The 19729-nt window shown below is 40.0% G+C and overlaps 1 non-coding gene across 1 annotated transcript; it reads right to left on the reverse strand.

Moving 5' to 3' along the window:
• Window positions 1-3665: 3665 nt before the first annotated feature.
• Window positions 3666-3769, reverse strand: LOC112804402 (small nucleolar RNA R71). Its single transcript, XR_003203010.1, has one exon. It is a non-coding gene; the product is annotated as a small nucleolar RNA R71 (small nucleolar RNA).
• Window positions 3770-19729: the final 15960 nt, after the last annotated feature.

Genomic DNA, 19729 nt, shown 5'->3' on the forward strand with positions numbered 1-19729 from the left:
AGAGAAGTCAAAATAAAGGGATATTGAACCTGATATGAAGATGAGACAAATCCTAATCCTAATATAAATCCTAATCCTAATCCTAAGAGAGAGGAGAGAGCCTCTCTCACTAAAACTACATCTAAATCCTAAAAAGTGTGTATTCTCTATATCCCTTTATGAATGAGTGGATTCCTCCATTTATAATCCTTTTAATTTGTGTTTTTTGGGCTTGGATCTGTGCCAAAAAGGGCCCAAAATCGCTGAGAACGAGATCTGTAATTTCTGGTGCGTGGCTGATGAGCGGATAATTTATACGCTTTTTGGCATTGTTTTTAGGCAGTTTTTAGTAAGTTCAAGCTACTTTTAGGGATGTTTTCATTAGTTTTTATGTTAAATTCACATTTCTGGACTTTACTATGAGTTTGTGTATTTTTCCGTGATTTCAGGTAATTTCTGGCTGAAATTGAGGGACTTGAGCAAAACTCTGAAAAAGGCTGACAAAAGGACTGCTGATGTTGTTGGAATCTGACCTCCCTGCACTCGAAATGGATTTTCTAGAGCTACAGAACTCCAAATGGCGCACTCTCAATGGCGTTGGAAAGTAGACATCCAGAGGTTTCCAGCAATATATAGTCCATACTTTATTCGGGAATTGACGACGTAAAGTGGCGCTCAACGCCAAGTACATGCTGCTGTCTGGAGTTAAACGCCAGAAACACGTCACGACTCGGAGTTGAACACCCAAAACAGGTCATAACTAGGCGTTCAACTCCAATAAAAGCCTCAACTTGTGGATAGATCAAGCTCAGCCCAAACATACACCAAGTGGGCCCTAGAAGTGGATTTATGCATCAATTACTTACTCCTATAAACCCTAGTAGCTAGTTTATTATAAATAGGACTTTTTACTAGTGTATTAGATATCTCTGGACGCCTAGTCCTTAGACCATGGGGGCTGGCCATTCGGCCATGCCTGAACCTTTCACTTATGTATTTTCAACGGTGGAGTTTCTACACACCATAGATTAAGGGTGTGGAGCTCTGCTGTACCTCAAGTTTCAAAACAATTATTATTATCTTCTATTCAATTCTCTTTTATTTTTATTCCAAGATATACGTTGCTCTTCAACTTGATGAATGTGATGATCCATAACACTCATCATCATTCTCACCTATGAACGCGCGTGACTGACAACCACTTCCGTTCTACCTTAGGCCGGGCGCATATCTCTTAGATTCCCCAACAGAATCTTCGTGGAATAAGCTAGATAGATGGCGGCATTCATGGGAATCCGGAAAGTCTAACCTTGTCTGTGGTTTTTCGAGTAGGATTCTGGGAATCTGGAAAGTCTAACCTTGTCTATGGTATTCCGAGTAAGATTCCGGTATTGAATGACTGTGACGAGCTTCAAACTCCTGAAGGCTGGGCGTTAGTGACAGACGCAAAAGAATCAATGGATTCTATTCCAACCTGATTGAAAACCGACAGATGATTAGCCGTGCTGTGACAGAGCATTTGGACCATTTTCACTGAGAGGATGGGATGCAGCCATTGTCAAGGGTGATGCCTCTAAACGATTAGCCATGCAGTGACAGTGCATAGGACCATTTTCCCGAGAGGATGAAAAGTAGCCATTGACAACGGTGATGCCCTACATACAGCTTGCCATGGAAAGGAGTAGGAAGGATCGGTTGAATGTTATAAGAAAGTAGAGATTCAAGAGGAGCATAGCATCTCCATACGCCTATCTGAAATTCCCACTATTGATCTACATAAGTATTTCTATCCTATTTTATTTTCTGTTTATTATTAATTTTCGAACTCATCATAAACTATTTAATCCGCCTAACTGAGATTTATAAGGTGACCATAGCTTGCTTCATACCAACAATCTCTGTGGGATCGATCCTTACTCACGTAAGGTATTACTTGGATGACCCAGTACACTTGCTTGTTAAGTTGAACAGAGTTATGATCACACCAGGGATTATTAAGATCCCAATTCATCACACCATGATCTCTTTGGGGTATTTTTGATAAGAGCCATTAAATAAATTTCATACAAGTACAAAGAGACCAACTTTGAAGATCACAATTTCATCCACCAAGTTTTTGGCGCCGTTGCCGGGGATTGTTCGAGTATGGACAACTGACGGTTCATCTTGTTGCTCAGATTAAGTAATTTTCTTTTCAAAATTTTTTCAAAAAAATAAATAAATATTTTTCAAAATTTTCTTTTCTTTTTCGTTTTTCCAAAAATATTTTCGAAAAAATTTAATAATAATTCAAAAAAAATCATAAAATCATAAAAATCAAAAATATTTTATGTTTCTTGTTTGAGTATTGAGTCAATTTTTAAGTTTGGTGTCAATTGCATGCTTTAAAAAAAAATTTCTTGCATTTTTCAAAAAATGCATGCATTCATAGTGTTCTTCATGATCTTCAAGTTGTTCTTGGTAAGTCTTCTTGTTTGATCTTGATGATTTCTTGTTTTGTGTTGTTTGTTGTTTTTCATATGCACTGTTCGTTTGTTAGAGTCCATGCATTAAAGATTTCTAAGTTTGGTGTCTTGCATGTTTTCTTTGCATAAAAAATTTTTCAAAATTATGTTCTTGATGTTCATCATGATCTTCAAAGTGTTCATGGTGTTCATCTTGACATTCATAATGTTCTTGCATGCATCATGCGTTTTGATTCATAATTTTCATGTTGTGAGTCATTTTGTTGTTTTTCTCTCTCTCATAATTAAAAATTCAAAAATCAAAAAATATATCTTTTCCTTTTTTCTCTCCAAAATTTCAAAATTTTGGGTTGACTTGGTCAAAAATTTTTTTAAAATTAGTTGTTTCTTACAAGTCAAGTCAAATTTTCAATTTTAAAAATCTTATCTTTTCAAAATCTTTTTCAAAAATTATATCTTTTTCATTTTTTTCTATTTTTCGAAAATTTCAAAAAAAATATTTTTCAAAATATTTTCAAAATATTTTTCTTATCTTTATATCATATTTTCGAAAATTCACTAATAATTAATGTGATTGATTAAAAAATTTGAAGTTTGTTACTTTCTTGTTAAGAAAGGTTCAATCTTTAAGTTCTAGAATCTTATCTTGTAGTTTCTTGTTAGTGAAGTAAGTAATTTTAAATTTTTAAATTAAATCTTTTTATCTTTTATCTTATCTTTTTCAAAATTTTACCTAAAAGGACTCTAAAAAGGAAACTAAGAGAAGCTAAATTACAACAATCCAGAAGTAACCTTTCAGAAAATTTCGAACAAGAGAAGGAGATGGCAGCCGAACCCAATAATGATAATGCAAGAAGGATGCTTGGTGACTTTACCAAGCCCACGTCCAAATTTGATGGAAGAAGCATCTCCATTCCTGCCATTGGAGCCAATAATTTTGAGCTTAAGCCTCAATTAGTTGCCTTAATGCAACAAAACTGCAAGTTCTATGGACTTCCATCTGAAGATCCTTATCAGTTTTTAACTGAGTTCTTGCAGATTTGTGAGACTGTAAAGACGAATGGAGTAGATCCTGAAGTCTACAGACTCATGCTTCTCCCTTTTGCAGTAAGAGACAGAGCTAGAATATGGTTGGATTCAAAACCTAAGGATAGCCTGGACTCATGGGATAAGCTGGTCACGACTTTCTTGGATAAATTCTTTCTTCCTCAAAAGCTGAGCAAGCTTAGAGTGGATGTTCAGACTTTCAAACAAAAAGATGGTGAATCCCTCTATGAAGCTTGGGAAAGATACAAGCAGTTGACCAAAAGGTGTCTATCTGACATGTTTTCAAAATGGACCATATTAGATATATTCTATTATGGTCTATCTGAATTTTCAAAAATGTTATTGGACCATTCTGCAGGTGGATCCATTCAACTAAAGAAAATGCCTGTAGAAGCTCAAAAACTAATTGACATGGTTGCAAATAACCAATTCATGTACACTTCTGAGAGGAATTCCTTGAATAATGGGATGCCTCAGAGGAAGGGAGTTCTTGAAATCGATGCTCTGAATGCCATATTGGCTCAGAACAAAGTGTTGACTCAGCAAGTCAACATGATCTCTCAAAGTCTGAATGGATGGCAAAACGCATCCAACAGTACTAAAGAGGCAGCTTCTGAAGAAGCTTATGATCCTGAGAACCCTGCAATGGCAGAGGTAAATTACATGGGTGAACCTTATGGAAACACCTATAATTCATCATGGAGAAATCATCCAAATTTCTCATGGAAGGATCAACAAAAGCCTCAACAAGGCTTTAACCATGGTGGATGCAATAGGCTGAGCAATAGCAAGCCTTTTCCATCATCTTCTCAGCAATAGACAGAGAATTCTGAACAAAACACTTCTAATTTAGCCAATTTAGTCTCTGATCTGTCAAAGGCCACTTTCAGTTTCATGAGTGAAACAAGATCCTCCATCAGAAATCTGGAGGCACAAGTGGGCCAGCTGAGTAAGAAAGTCATTGAAACTCCTCCCAGTATTCTCCCAAGCAATACAGAAGAGAATCCAAAAGGAGAGTGCAAGGCCATTGATTTAATCAATATGGCCGAATGCATAAGGAGGAGGAGGACGAAAATCCTAGTGAGGAAGACCTCCTGGGACGTCTCTCAAGCAAGAAGGAGTTTCCTATTAAGGATCCAAGGGAATCTGAGGCTCAAATAGAGACCATAGAGATTCCATTAAATCTCCTTCTGCCATTCATGAGCTCTGAAGACTAATCTTCCTCTGAAGAGGATGAAGATGTGACTGGAGAGCAAGTTGCTCAATATTTAGGAGCTATCATGAAGCTGAATGCCAAGTTATTTGGTAATGAGACTTGGGAAAGTGAACCTCCCTAGCTCATTAGTGAACTAAATACCTGGATTCAGCAAATTTTAGCTCAAAAGAAACAAGATCCTGGCAAATTCTTAATACCTTGTACCATAGGCACATTGACCTTTGAAAAAGCTCTATGTGATTTGGGGTCAGGGATAAATCTTATGCCACTCTCTATAATAGAGAAGCTGGGAATCATTGAGGTACAACCTGCCTTGTTCTCATTACAATTGGCAGACAAGTCATTGAGACAAGCTTATGGAATAGTATAGGACGTGTTAGTAAAAGTTGAAGGCCTTTACATCCCTCCTGATTTCATAATCTTAGACACTAGGAAGGAAGAGGATGAGTGTATCATCCTTGGAAGACCTTTCCTAGCCACAGCAGGAGCTGTGATAGATGTCAACAGAGGTGAATTAGTCCTTCAATTGAATGGGGACTACCTTATGTTTAAGGCACATGGCCATCCCTCTGTGATAAAGGAGAGTAAGCATGAAGAGCTTCTCTCAGTTCAGAGTCAAGAAGAGCCCCCACAGTCAAACTCTAAGTTTGGTGTTGGGAGGCCACAACCAAACACTAAGTTTGGTGTTAATACCCCATATCCAAACTCTAAGTTTGGTGTTGGGACTATACAACATTGACCTGATCACCTTTGTGGCTCCATGAGAGCACAATGTCAAGCTATTGACATTAAAGAAGTGCTTATTGGGAGGCAACCCAATTTTATTTATCTAATTTTTATTTTATTTTATTTTAATGTTATTTTATGTTTTATTAGGTACATGATCATGAGGAGTCACGAAAATAATCATAAAAATTAAAAACAGAATCAAAAACAGCAGAAAAAAATTCGTACCCTGGAGGAAGGATAGACTGGCGTTCAACGCCAGTAAGGAGCATCTGGCTGGCGTTCAACGCCAGAACAGAGCATGAATCTGGCGCTGAAAGCCAGAAACAAGCAACATTCTGGCGTTTGAACGCCAGGAATGTGCCTTGAGGAAAGCTGGCGCTGAACGCCAGTAACAAGCATGAAACTGGCGTTCAACGCCAGAAACATGCTACATATAGGCGGTGAACGCCCAGAACATGCTTTACATGGGCGTTGAATGCCCAGAACGTGTATCACCCTGGCGTTTAAACACCAGAATGGTATGCAAAGGCATTTTACATGCCTATTTGGTGCAGGGATGTAATTCCTTGACACCTCAGGATCTGTGGACCCCATAGGATAATCTCAGGATCTGTGGACCCCACAGGATCCCCACCCAACATATTTCCACCTTACCTCCTAATCCTATTTCACTCTTCCCCATGTCACACTTTCCATCAACTTCAATCTCTCTTCCCAATTACCCCCCTTCACCACTCACATTCATCCACTCTTCCCCAAAAACCCCACCTACCTTTAAAATTCAAAAACACTTTTCCACCCAAACCCACCCTAAATGGCCAAACCTACCCTCTCCCATTTTCCTATATAAACCCCTACATTCCACTTCCTTTTCACACAACACAACCCCCTCTTCTATACCTTGGCCGAAACCCACACTCCACCTTCTCCTCAATATTTTCTTCTTCTTCTTCTTCTCTTCTTTCTTCTCTTGCTCGAGGGCGAGCAATATTTTAAGTTTGGTGTGGTAAAAGCAAAAGCTTTTTGTTTTTCCATTACCATCAATGGCACCTAAGGCCGGAGAATCCTCTAGAAAAGGAAAAGGGAAGACAAAAGCTTCCACCTCCGAGTCATGGAAGATGGAAAGATTCATCTCCAAAAGCCATCAAGACCACTTCTATGATGTTGTGGCAAAGAAGAAGGTGATCCCTGAGGTCCCTTTCAAGCTCAAGAAAAATGAGTATCCGGAGATCCGACATGAGATCCGAAGAAGAGGTTGGGAAGTCTTAACCAACCCCATGCAACAAGTCAGAATCTTAATGGTTCAAGAGTTCTATGCCAATGCATGGATCACTAGGAACCATGATCAAAGTATGAACCCGAATCCAAAGAATTATCTCACAATGGTTCGGGGGAAATACTTAGATTTTAGTCCCGAAAATGTGAAGTTGGCATTTCACTTGCCCATGATGCAAGGAGATGAACGCCCCTACACTAGAAGGGTCAACTTTAATCAAAGGTTGGACCAAGTCCTAATGGACATATGTGTGGAAGGAGCTCAATGGAAAAGAGACTCCAAAGGCAAGCCAGTTCAACTAAGAAGACTGGACCTCAAGCTTGTGGCTAGAGGATGGCTGGAGTTCATTCAACGCTCCATCATTCCCACTAGCAACCGATCTGAAGTTACCGTGGATCGGGCCATCATGATTCATAGCATCATGATTGGAGAGGAAGTAGAAGTTCATCTCCAATGAAATCTACAAAATAGCCAAAAAGCCCTCCACCATGGCAAGGCTAGCTTTTCCTCACCTTATTTGCCATCTATGTTACTTAGCTGGAGTTATCATAGAAGGAGACATCCCCATTGAAGAGGATAAGCCCATCAGCAAGAAGAGGATGGAGCAAGCAAGAGAGACCCTCCACGGATCTCAAGAGATGCATGAGGAAGCTCATCATCAAGAAATCCCTGAGATGCGTCAAGGGATGCACTTTCCTCCCAACAACTATTGGGAACAACTCAATACTTCATTAGAAGATTTGAGCCACTAAGGTGGATTCATTCCTTGTTCTTATTTCTTTCTGCTTTTCGGTTTTTATGTTGTGTTTATCTATGTTTTGTATCTCTACTTCATGATCATTAGTAGTTAGTAACTATGTCTTAAAGCTATGAATAAATTCCATTAATCCTTCACCTCTCTTAAATGAAAAATGTTTTAATTCAAAAGAACAAGAAGTACATGTATTTCGAATTTATCCTTGAATTTAGTTTAATTATATTCATGTGGTGACAATACTTTTTGTTTTCTGAATGAATGCTTGAACAGTGCATATTTTTGATCTTGTTGTTTATGAATGTTAAAACTGTTGGCTCTTGAAAGAATGATGAACAAATAGAAATGTTATTGATGATCTGAAAAATCATGAAATTGATTCTTGAAGCAAGAAAAAGCAGTGAAAAAGCAAAAAGCTTGCGAAAAAAAAATTAATTGGCGAAAAAAAATAATAGAAAAAGAAAAAGCAAGCAGAAAAAGCCAATAGCCCTTAAAACCAAAAGGCAAGGGTAAAAAAAGGATCCAAGGCTTTGAGCATCAATGGATAGGAGGGCCCAAGGAAATAAAATCCAGGCCTAAGCGGCTAAATCAAGCTGTCCCTAACCATGTGCTTGTGTCATGCAGGTCCAAGTGAAAAGCTTGAGACTGAGTGGTTAAAGTCGTGATCCAAAGCAAAAGAGTGTGCTTAAGAGCTCTGGACACCTCTAACTGGGGACTCTAGCAAAGCTGAGTCACAATCTGAAAAGGTTCACCCAGTCATGTGTCTGTGGCATTTATGTATCCGGTGGTAATACTGGAAAAAAAAATGCTTAGGGCCACAACCAAGACTCATAAGTAGCTGTGTTCAAGAATCAACATACTTAACTAGGAAAGTCAATAACACTATCCGAAATTCTAAGTTTTTAGAGAAGCCAATCATTCTAAACGTCAAAGGAAAAAGTGAGATGCCAAAACTGTTTAGAAGCAAAAAGCTACAAGTCCCGCTCATCTAATTAGAATTAATATTCATTGATATTTTGGAATTTATATTATATTCTCTTCTTTTTATCCTATTTGATTTTCAGTTGCTTGGGGACAAGCAACAATTTAAGTTTGGTGTTGTGATGAGCGGATAATTTATACGCTTTTTGGCATTGTTTTTAGGCAATTTTTAGTAAGTTCAAGCTACTTTTAGGGATATTTTCATTAGTTTTTATGTTAAATTCACATTTCTGGACTTTACTATGAGTTTATGTGTTTTTCTGTGATTTCAGGTAATTTCTGGCTGAAATTGAGGGACTTAAGCAAAACTTTGAAAAAGGCTGACAAAAGGACTGCTGATGCTGTTGGAATCTGACCTCCCTGCACTCGAAATAGATTTTCTGGAGCTACAGAACTCCAAATGGCGCGTTCTCAACATCGTTGAAAAGTAGACATCCAGAGCTTTACAGAAATATATAATAGTCCATACTTTATTCGAAAATTGATGACGTAAACTGGCGCTCAACGCCAAGTACATGCTGCTGTCTGGAGTTAAACGCCAGAAACACGTCATGACCCGGAGTTGAACGCCCAAAACAGGTCATAACTAGGCGTTCAACTCCAATAAAAGCCTCAGCTCGTGGATAGATCAAGCTCAGCCCAAACATACACCAAGTGGGCCCTAGAAGTGGATTTATGCATCAATTACTTACTCTTGTAAACCGTAGTAGCTAGTTTATTATAAATAGGACTTTTTACTAGTGTATTAGATATCTCTGGATGCCTAGTCCTTAGACCATGGGGGCTGGCCATTCGGCCATGCCTGAACCTTTCACTTATGTATTTTCAACGGTGGAGTTTCTACACACCATAGATTAAGGGTGTGGAGCTCTGCTGTACCTCAAGTTTCAAAACAATTATTATTATCCTCTATTCAATTCTCTTTTACTTTTATTCCAAGATATACGTTGCACTTCAACTTGATGAATGTGATGATCCGTGACACTCATCATCATTCTCACCTATGAACGCGCGTGACTGACAACCACTTCCGTTCTACCTTAGGCTGGGCGCATATCTCTTAGATTCCCCAACAGAATCTTCGTGGTATAAGCTAGATAGATGGCGGCATTCATGGGAATCCAAAAAGTCTAACCTTGTCTGTGGTATTCCGAGTAGGATTCCAGGAATCTAGAAAGTCTAACCTTGTCTGTGGTTTTCCGAGTAAGATTCTGGTATTGAATGACTGTGACGAGCTTCAAACTCCTGAAGGCTGGGCGTTAGTGACAGACGCAAAAGAATCAATGGATTCTATTCCAACCTGATTGAGAACCGACAGATGATTAGCCGTGCTGTGACAGAGCATTTGGACCATTTTCACTGAGAGGATGAGATGTAGCCATTGTCAAGGGTGATGCCTCCAGACGATTAGCCATGCAGTGAGCGCATAGGACCATTTTCCCGAGAGGATGAAAAGTAGCCATTGACGATGGTGATGCCCTACATACAACTTGCCATGGAAAGGAGTAGGAAGGATTGGTTGAATGTAATAAGAAAGTAGAGATTTAAGAGGAGCACAGCATCTCCATACGCCTATCTGAAATTCCCACTATTGATCTACATAAGTATTTTTATCCTATTTTATTTTCTGTTTATTATTAATTTTTGAACTCATCATAAACTATTTAATCCGCCTAACTGAGATTTACAAGGTGACCATAGCTTGCTTCATACCAACAATCTCTGTGGGATCGATCCTTACTCACGTAAGGTATTACTTGGATGACCCAGTACACTTGCTGGTTAAGTTGAACGGAGTTATGATCACACCAGGGATTATTAAGATCCCAATTTATCACACCATGATCTCTTTGAGGTATTTTTGATAAGAGCCATTAAATAAATTTCATACAAGTACAAAGAGACCAACTTTGAGGATCACAATTTCGTCCACCAGTGGCCTCTGTCACGTGTCCGCGTGGGTCACGCGGTCGCATCATTTGGAGTTTTTCCTTGCCAAGCGGTCGCTTCAGTCATGCGTCCGTATCATATGTGTTTTGCTTATGGCGCGCGATCGCGTCAATCACGCGGTTGCGTCACTGCCATTTTGCGCTGGCATGCGGTCACGTTGTCCATGCAATCACGTCGCTGCCAGTTCCTTCAAAAACTCTATGTTGCGCTTTCCTTCCATTTTTGTATGTCTCCTTTCCATCCTTTAAATCATTTTTGCCTTAAAAGATCTAAAAATACTTAACACACAAGTCACAGCATCGAATGGCAATAAAAGGTAATAAAAATAAATATTTTTAAAGCCTAGGAAACATGTTTTTCACATACATCACATAATAAGGAAGGGAAAGTAAAACCATGCAATTTCACATGAATAAGTAGGCGAAGGATTGAATAATTCACTTAAATTCAGCACAAAATATATCATAAAATATGGGTTTATCAACCTCCCCACACTTAAACAATAGCATGTCCTCATACTAAATCCAAGATAAATAGTAAGGTAAAGTGGTGGAATCTCATGCAATGCAATCTATCCTAGATGCAACTACCTAAATGAGTCATGCTAAACTGGTTATTATTCACTTGTATATAAAACTTGCATGTAGTTAAATTAATTCACATTCTCAAGGAAATATATATATACATAGCCAACCTTAGACAATGTTAAAGCACTTTTTATAATTGAGATGGATAAAAATATTTTTCAAACTTGCAAGACATTCAACAATTGGGACAGAGATATATGGTGATGAGCTATTGAACCCTCACTGGATCTTGTGTTTATTCTCTAGTCACTCAGTGTTTATTGGGTTAATCACTCTAATCTTTTTTTTTATTCTTACTTTTTATAACTTTGTTCTTCATCTAACCAATTAACAATTATAAAATACAGACATACAAAGATCATGAGGTCTTTCTCAAGGTTGTAATGGGGCCAAGGTAGAGGTAGGAATATATGTATAAGGCTAAGTGAGCTAATAAGTGAATCCTTGATTAGTCTAAGATCTCATCTAACATACATATTTTTACATAAGTCAAAATTTCTCAACCTATTTGCCCAAACTTTCCTACTTTATGTTGCAAACTCATGCATTAAATTCAAGCTTGTCCCATGTGCATTAATTCTTTTTTTATTTTGTAACTGGGGAATTTCTTTGTGTCCCCTTGTAAAAACCTTTTTTTTATACACATGGTAATTTAATTATTTTGATTTCACATGAGCATGCTTCCCAAATTTTTTCATAACTTATTCAATTTATCTTCCTACTTTTTCTATCATCTCATATTCCCATAAAATTCCCCACACTTAAATTATACAGAATATCTATCTTAAGCTAACCAAGGATTCAACCTGGGATTTTTATTTTGTTTTTCTGCTTAAGGCTAGTAATGTGGTTATAAAACAAGAGGGGATTTAAAGGCTCAAGAGGGCTAACAAAGATGGCATAAAAGGTAGGCTTAATTTGGGATAAGTGAGTTAATAATCAAAAATGGCCTCAATCCTATATTGGTATGTATCTATATTCTATATTGGACATATAAATTAAAACAAAGTAAAGAATATCAGAAAAATAAAAAGAAGGGCAAAACACACAGGAATGAAATTTATGGTTTGAATGTAACCATACAGTTAAGCTCAAAACTCACAGGCTGTGTGTTCTTTAGCTCAAAAATCATATATCAACTAAGTATGTCATGCAGGTAGAAATTAAGAGTTTCTATTATTCTCAATGTAAAATATATTGGATGGCTTTAAAGTTTTAGTGTCACTCCTTGATGAGATGTTGTTAACTAACTAACATGTAATGCTATATATACAAGGTGTGGATTATTTTTATTCTGTTAAAGTCTCTAGCTTACTTCCTTTTTCTTTTCAATTTAATCAATTATCATATGCTAAAAGGGTAAACTATACTAATTGATCCACTTAATAAATAACTAGTAAACTATGGTGCAAATCAAGCTAAAATATCTAAGATATTATACAGCCCAAAGTGCGTAATGCAAAAATATAGTTAAAAGCAAAAGAGAGAAAAATGTGCAAAAATACAGAAAATAGCTAAAATAAGAAGAGAGTCTGTAGTAGTTCACCAAAATGAATAGATGCCAGAGATGGTGACCTCCCCACACTTAAATAATAGTATCGTCCTCGATGCTCACTCAAGCAGGGTGTGATGAAGTGTCATCTCCGGAAGGATGGGCTGCTGGTGTCTCGGTAGTGGTCTGAGGATCTGCAGACTGGATGAGGGTATGAGGATCTGTCTACTGCAGAGGAGGGTTTGACTGGATAGGAATCTCAGAATTTGTGGCTTGTATCTGGTGTGGTACCTCAGTGTGTGGCACAGCCTGCTCTGGTCCTCTCTGCTCAGCCTGAGTGGGTGCCTGCTCTTCATGATCGTATGCCTCCGCCTCAGATATATCAGAAGGGGTGTCAGGCTCGGAGGGAATGTCACTGCCGGACCGGATCATCAGCTTGAGGTGCTCATAGCGTCGCTTGTTGCGATGCTCCATACGGTCCAAGTGGGTGAACAGTCGATGCACAAAATGGTAAATAGGCTCATGGGCAGCTGGAGGTGTAGTGGGTGGGGCAGGTGCAGCAGTGGAAGAAGAGGGGGTAGCTGAAGATGTGGCTGTCTCATCGGAAGTAGTAAGGAAGTCAGGTCTGTAGCCCAAAGCCAGAAAGTTCCTACTGTGAGGAATGATCTTCCTGCACCCTGCAGCAGGTGGCCTCTCATCAACGTCCTCCCAAGGCACGTCAGCCTGACGGCCTAGCTGGGTAACCAGATAAAGGAAGGGGAGGGTGCCTCTGATATGTACCCTAGCCATATAGTGCTGGATGAATCACGGTAGGTACAGGTCATTACCCTCCATCACACACTAGAGGAGGGTGATCATGGCAGCAGGTAACTCTGTCTCAAAAGTGCTCGGCATAATAAAGTTGCTCAAGATCTAATGCCAGAGCCGAGCATTATCATTCAAGTATTTCTGCTTGATTCATTTAGGCATGGTGGTGTTTGTACCCATGACCCATGGGACAGTAGGATCAAGGGATATCCTCTCCTTGACAGCATCCCAGTCAAATCTCAGAAAGCGCATGTCCTCCTCAGCCTTTTGGTAACCGTCTGGCTGATCGGACTTAGGTGAAAGGTGCAGAATATCCTCAATGACCTCTTCGGTGACCAGTATCTGTTTCCCTCTGAGGTGCACGGCATCCAGGGAAGTCTTGAAGTAATTGCAGTATAACTCTCTTACCCAGGAAGCATTTACCTCAGTCAAGTTTCGCTCTAAGAAGAACCAGCCTCTCTGTTTGATCTGATCGGAGGTGTACTGCTGTAGTTCTTCTGGAATTTTCAAAGTCCTCTCCAGATACAGATTTCTTGAGGTAGCAAACATAGGAAAGTTCAGCTCACAGTATCAGTTTGCAAACTTAATTGGATCATTGGCAGGGAGGAGCTGGTCAGCCTTCTCCTGTGCGGTAAAGTGATTGTCCCGCCAGGAATCATCATGCAGAAGTTTCAGGAGAGACATAAAGGATTCAACTCTTTTCCGTTTGCCAGTGGTTGCCTTTCCTTTTCCCTTTTTCTGAGGGTTAGACATTCTCAAAAAAAAGAAACAGGAATCTGAGATATAATAAAAGCAGAAAAAACAAGTAGGCAACTAACAGGATAGGATTGATGATGATTCATATAAGTATAGAAGGAGTAAAAAGCAAAATCAAATCATCAATAATCCAATTGATTAACTAGGAATTCAAAAGTAATAAGAATGTTGGCCCATGCATTCAATAATTGGTTTGGTATTCGTGGAGCAGTGCAAAAATGATAATTGCCAAAACCAATACTTGAATGTAAAAGGGAAAAGTAATTTGCAGAAAATTTGGACATTCCCAGAAAATAGATATCAAGAATCAGTTCATATGAATTGAAATAAGGCTGCACAAATAGCAAGAACAAGAAAGAGCAGCATATGAACAGGATCAACATCATAGCTAGAATAAATTGCAGAATAGATAAACAGATAACAGGAATGGTGCAAGTATTAGGCCTAAATCCACTATCCAGATCCTAGCTACCTAACCACCTAGAATCCACTACAAACATGCATCTCAATCTAGCCTATTCGGAACAAAAATTGAAAAACATACTTAAAGAGCCGCAAGGATGAATCGTCGTATGGCAGAACCTGTTGCGCAAAGAGCAAGGGATAGGACAGAGGGAAGGTAGTGGCGATGTGGCAGTACTGGGAGGGAGGCACGGCGGCGCTGGGTGAACGGCAGTGCGGATCCGGTCGTCGGAGGTGGTTGGGCACGGTGGGGTGGCAGTGGCGGAGCGCGGCGAGATTATTGGGGAGTAATGAGAGGGGGCGGTTCGGGGTGGTGGTCAGCGGAGGGGGAAGCGCCGGTCGGAAGTGGGCTGCGGTGGTAGAATGGTGGCGGAAGAGAGAGAGAGGGAGGGGAGAGAAAGAAGAGAAGAGAGAATAGGGGTGGTGGTTGCGGTGGTGTCTGGGTGGTTGAGGGTGGCTGGCGGCGGCACGGTGGTGGCTGGTGGTGGGATGGTGGTAGAGAGAGGGAGTTGCAGAGATTGAGAGGGAAGGGGGTTAGGGTTTGGGGCGCAACGGGGAATGGTTCGCGTGACATGGGGTTAGTGATCGCGAATCCACGTGAACGCGTGGGTCGCGTGATCGCGTGACTAAGGTGAAATGGGGCTGACGCGGATGCGTGGTTGACGCAATCGCGTGGGTTGGGTATGAGATTGGTGACGCGAATGCGTGAAGCACGCGACCGCGTCTCTGGAATTTGTGCTAGACGCACGATTCCAGCGTCGTTTTAGCGCAACTCTCTGTTTGATAAAGGAGGTCATAAAATCCGCGCGACGCGATCGCGTTGCTCACGCTTTCGCGTGGGATGGGTGTTGTGTAAGTGACGCATTTGCGTCAGGGATGCGTACGCATAGGTTGTTTTGTGCTAAACGCACACTAGCCACACGATACCAGCCTAACATTCTGGGCGTTGGATCTTTACACCGATATCCAGATCACGCGTTCACGTGAGTGATACGGACACGTAGGAGGCCTTGTTCCCATTTGATGTGATCGCGTGGGGTACGCAGTCGCGTGGAACAATTTGGGCCAAAAGCATACCTCCAGCCTTACTTCAGCACAACTCTCTGTTCACTTTCCTTTTCCTTTACTACACTTGTGACGCGGATGCGTCAGCGACGCTGTCGCGTCGCGTGTTCTCTTTCTTCTTCTCTTTTTTTTTTATTCATTATGCAATATGGAGAATGAAGAATGCAATGAATGTTATGCAGAACTTTGTTTAAACGAAATACCAAAAACAAAGTGAAATGGAGAAGGAACGATCATACCATGGTGGGTTGTCTCCCACCTAGCACTTTTAGTTAAAGTCCTTAAGTTGGACATTTGATGAGCTTCCTGCTATGGTGGCTTGTGCTTGAATTCGTCCAGAAATCTCCACCAGTGCTTGGAATGTCAGCATCCTCCGGGATCCCAAACAAGGTACGTAAAGCTCTTAGGTGAGTTCAAACAGGCTTGCAGGCTCCCGAAATGTTGAATGGTAGAATAGATTCCAGGATTCCAAATTCTACCTTTACACCCATTTTTGTCTTGATCTGCATTGTTCCAGCCGGGTGATAAGTAATCCGAATTCTCACTGCAGTAACCAAACAGCTTCCGAGATCCTGTCAAGTGAGCTTGACACTAATTCCTGCACCTCAATTTGAAGTGCAAAACCTCATTGAATCTTGCATACCAGTGCTGAGTGCGAGTTATTTCCCTTTTGCTCTTAAAGCCGCAAAGAGCTCTAAGCTGGCCATCTGTTTCAAGGAAACCATATTCAAGTGGAAAAGTAAAGATAAAAGCTAAGGATTTTACCCACTTGAAGTTTGAGTTAGGTGGCAATGGCCTTGGGACAAGCGTTTCCAGTGGTTCTGCAAGCTTTATTCCCTTATGTTCTTCAGTGAATTCCTCCACTCCTTTGCAAACCTTTTTCATTCCAGCCATGTCATAGTCAAAGTCTTCCATATCTTCCTCATCACTTGAGTCATAATTAGGAGGTTGAGAAAAGTCGACCTCTGCATCATCTTCGTATTCACTTGGGGAGGATTCTTCTGTCTCAAAGAATTCACTTACGGGTGCAAGTTCATCACTAGGGGGACTTGACTGGTGACTATCATCATCAAGGAAACATGCGTTTTGAGTTACTCCATCCAGTTCTTCATAAGATATCTGCATTGGAGGCTGTACAACATCCTCTTTAGCGTCAATTGTAACATCCTTGACAGGGTGTTCCATGATTCTGTGTTCCCTATGAGGTTCAGCGTCTCCTAAATCTGCAACCAATTCTTCTTCTTTTACAATGACAGCGTCCTCTACTTGTTCCAATACGAAGTTATGCTCTATGCTGTCTACTGAAGTTTCTAGTGTCTTCTTCATGCTGCGTTCTTCATTAGATTCTCCACATAAAGCCATGGGAGTCTGTTGAGTGTCTGAACACCTGGAAGATAATTGATTTATTGCTTGCTCCAGTTGATGAAGGGTTGCATTAAATTGTTTTACTGATTCTTCGAGGTGAACCTGTGATTCTTGGCTTGATGGATATGGACATGGTGCATAGGGGTGTGGTAGTTCTTCGGAATAGTTGGATTGGCGTTGGGGTGGATAAGGATCACGTGGTAGTGAATGGTGAAAAGAAGCTTGTGAGTGTGGTGGTTCGAAGTTATGTCGAGAGGATGGTCTCTGAGCATAGGGTGGGGCTTGTTGGTAGTTACAAGGTGGTCCACCAAATCTACCAGTTGGGCATGCATTGTAGAATGGTCTCCGTCCATGATATCTAGGAGGGTGTTGTTGCCTAAAGGGTTGATCAGATCCTCTTGGCTCCATCCATCTTTGATTGCTTAGACCGTGATGCATAGTCCTGTTATAGCTTCAATTCCTTGCAACAAAATTAGAACCAAACTCAAAGCGAGAGGGGTGAGAATTCATAATGGTAAGAGAAAATAAAAATAAAAGCTAACAAAAAGAAAATATTTTAAAAAAGATATGATTTTTGAAAAAGATAGGATAAGATTTTGAAAAAGATATGATTTTTTTTAAAAAAATATTTACAATAACCAATAATAAGGCACACGTTTGCAATTCCCCGACAACGGCGCCATTTTGAAGAGATGAACTTTGCGTAGTCTAGGAATCTTTACAATTAGGTACTCGTTGCAAGTATAGCTCCTAAACCAATAGAAGTCCTTTCTTACAAACGTTTTGGTTGTCACAAGTTACAAACCCTTTTTAAAATTGATAATCGAGTATTCAAACCTCGGGTCGTCTTCTCAAGGAATTGCAGGAAAGTATGATTTGTTATTGGTTGTGGAAAATAGTGTTTTGGGTTAGAAAAAGGTTTTAAACAAGGGAAGTAGCTTGTAAGAATTAATAAATTAATAACTAACAGAACTCCTGGCAAAGTATGAAAACTGGAAGTCTTATCCCAGTTGTCCTTATCAATTGTGATGAGGATTGGATTTTTGTCTCCCACTAAGTTAACCTCTAACTATGAAGGTAAGTTAAGTGGACGGAATAAGTTTGGTTCCTCAAGTCCTAGTCTTTCCTTGGGAAAGACTAGAGTTAGTGGAACTCAAGTTAATTCTTGAAGAATTCCAAAATTCAGTCAATAATGAGTTTGACAACTCAAGAGTTACCAATTAATCAATTAAAACCAAAAGGACAGAGAATCTACTTGAATAAAAATTCCTTCAGATGAGAAGCAACAATAACATAAATAAAAGAAGGAAATCTTAAGTCTGAAATACCTCAATTGCATTAATAAAATAAAATCAATCCAATCATGAAGAGTCATAGGCCAAATAGGTAACATCAATAATCAAATAATAGAGAAGTCAAAATAAAGGGATATTGAACCTGATATGAAGATGAGATAAATCCTAATCCTAATATAAATCCTAATCCTAATCCTAAGAGAGAGGAAAGAGCCTTTCTCTCTAAAACTACATCTAAATCGTAAAAAGTGTGTATTCTCTATATCCCTTTATGAATGAGTGGATTCCTCCATTTATAATCCTTTAATCTGTGTTTTTTGGGCTTGGATCTGGGCCAAAAAGGGCCCAAAAATCGCTAAGAACGAGATCTATAATTTCTGGTGCGTGGCCTCTATCACGCGTCCGCGTGGGTCACGCGGTCGCGTCATTTGGAGTTTTTCCTTGCCACGCGGTCGCTTCAGTCGTGTGTCCACATCATATGTGTTTCGCTTATGGCGTGCGATCGCGTCAATCACGCGGTTGCGTCACTGCCATTTTGCGCTGGCATGCGGTCGCGTCGTCCATGCGATCGCGTCGCTGCCAGTTCCTTCAAAAACTCCATTTTGCGCTTTCCTTCCATTTTTGTATGTCTCCTTTCCATCCTTTAAATCATTCCTACCTTAGAAGATATGAAAATACTTAACACACAAGCCACGGCATCGAATGGAAATAAAAGGTAATTAAAATTAATATTTTTAAAGCCTAGGAAACATGTTTTTCACATACATCACATAATAAGGAAGGGAAAGTAAAACCATGCAATTTCACATGAATAAGTGGGTGAAGGATTCAATAATTCACTTAAATTCAGCACAAAATATATCATAAAATATGGGTCTATCAACCTCAAAGGCCGGGTTTACCCCCCGAGATAAAGACAAAGATTCCAGAAAGAACGAAGATCGACATGAAGAGAAAATAACAAAATACCACAATTACACCCCTCTTCGGGTGTCTCTTGTGGATGTCTACAGAGAAGTTTGCAACACGGAAAAAATACCACCAGCTTGACCACCCAAAGGCAAAAAAGGAGGAGGAAACTGAGCCGAATATTGTGAGTACTATCGGATTCCCAGGCACTCCACCAATGAGGGTTTCGATTTAAAAAATATCATAGAAAAACCCGTACGAGAATCATCTCGAACGAAGAAGAAGAAGAGCGGAAGATGTCGAACCAACCGCGCAATCATCTCAAGCGCCAGAAAGACATGTCCACATGATACACAGCAGATTTGCCGGGGGAGGAATCTCCAAATCATCTCAAAAATGACATCTTAAAGACGTATACCACGTCGCAGAAAGGAGGAAGCACCCGACATCCCAGCAATCACTTTTACCAAGGAAAACGCATCCGGCGTTTCATCAGGGCATGACGATCCCGTGGTCATCACTATCGTACTAGCAAACGAAAATCTTCACCGCACGTTGATAGACCAGGGGAGCTCTGCCGATATCTTATTCAAA

Source organism: Arachis hypogaea, chromosome 5 (genome assembly GCF_003086295.3).
Source record: "Arachis hypogaea cultivar Tifrunner chromosome 5, arahy.Tifrunner.gnm2.J5K5, whole genome shotgun sequence".
In the NCBI taxonomy this organism is placed as follows: Eukaryota; Viridiplantae; Streptophyta; class Magnoliopsida; order Fabales; family Fabaceae; genus Arachis; species Arachis hypogaea.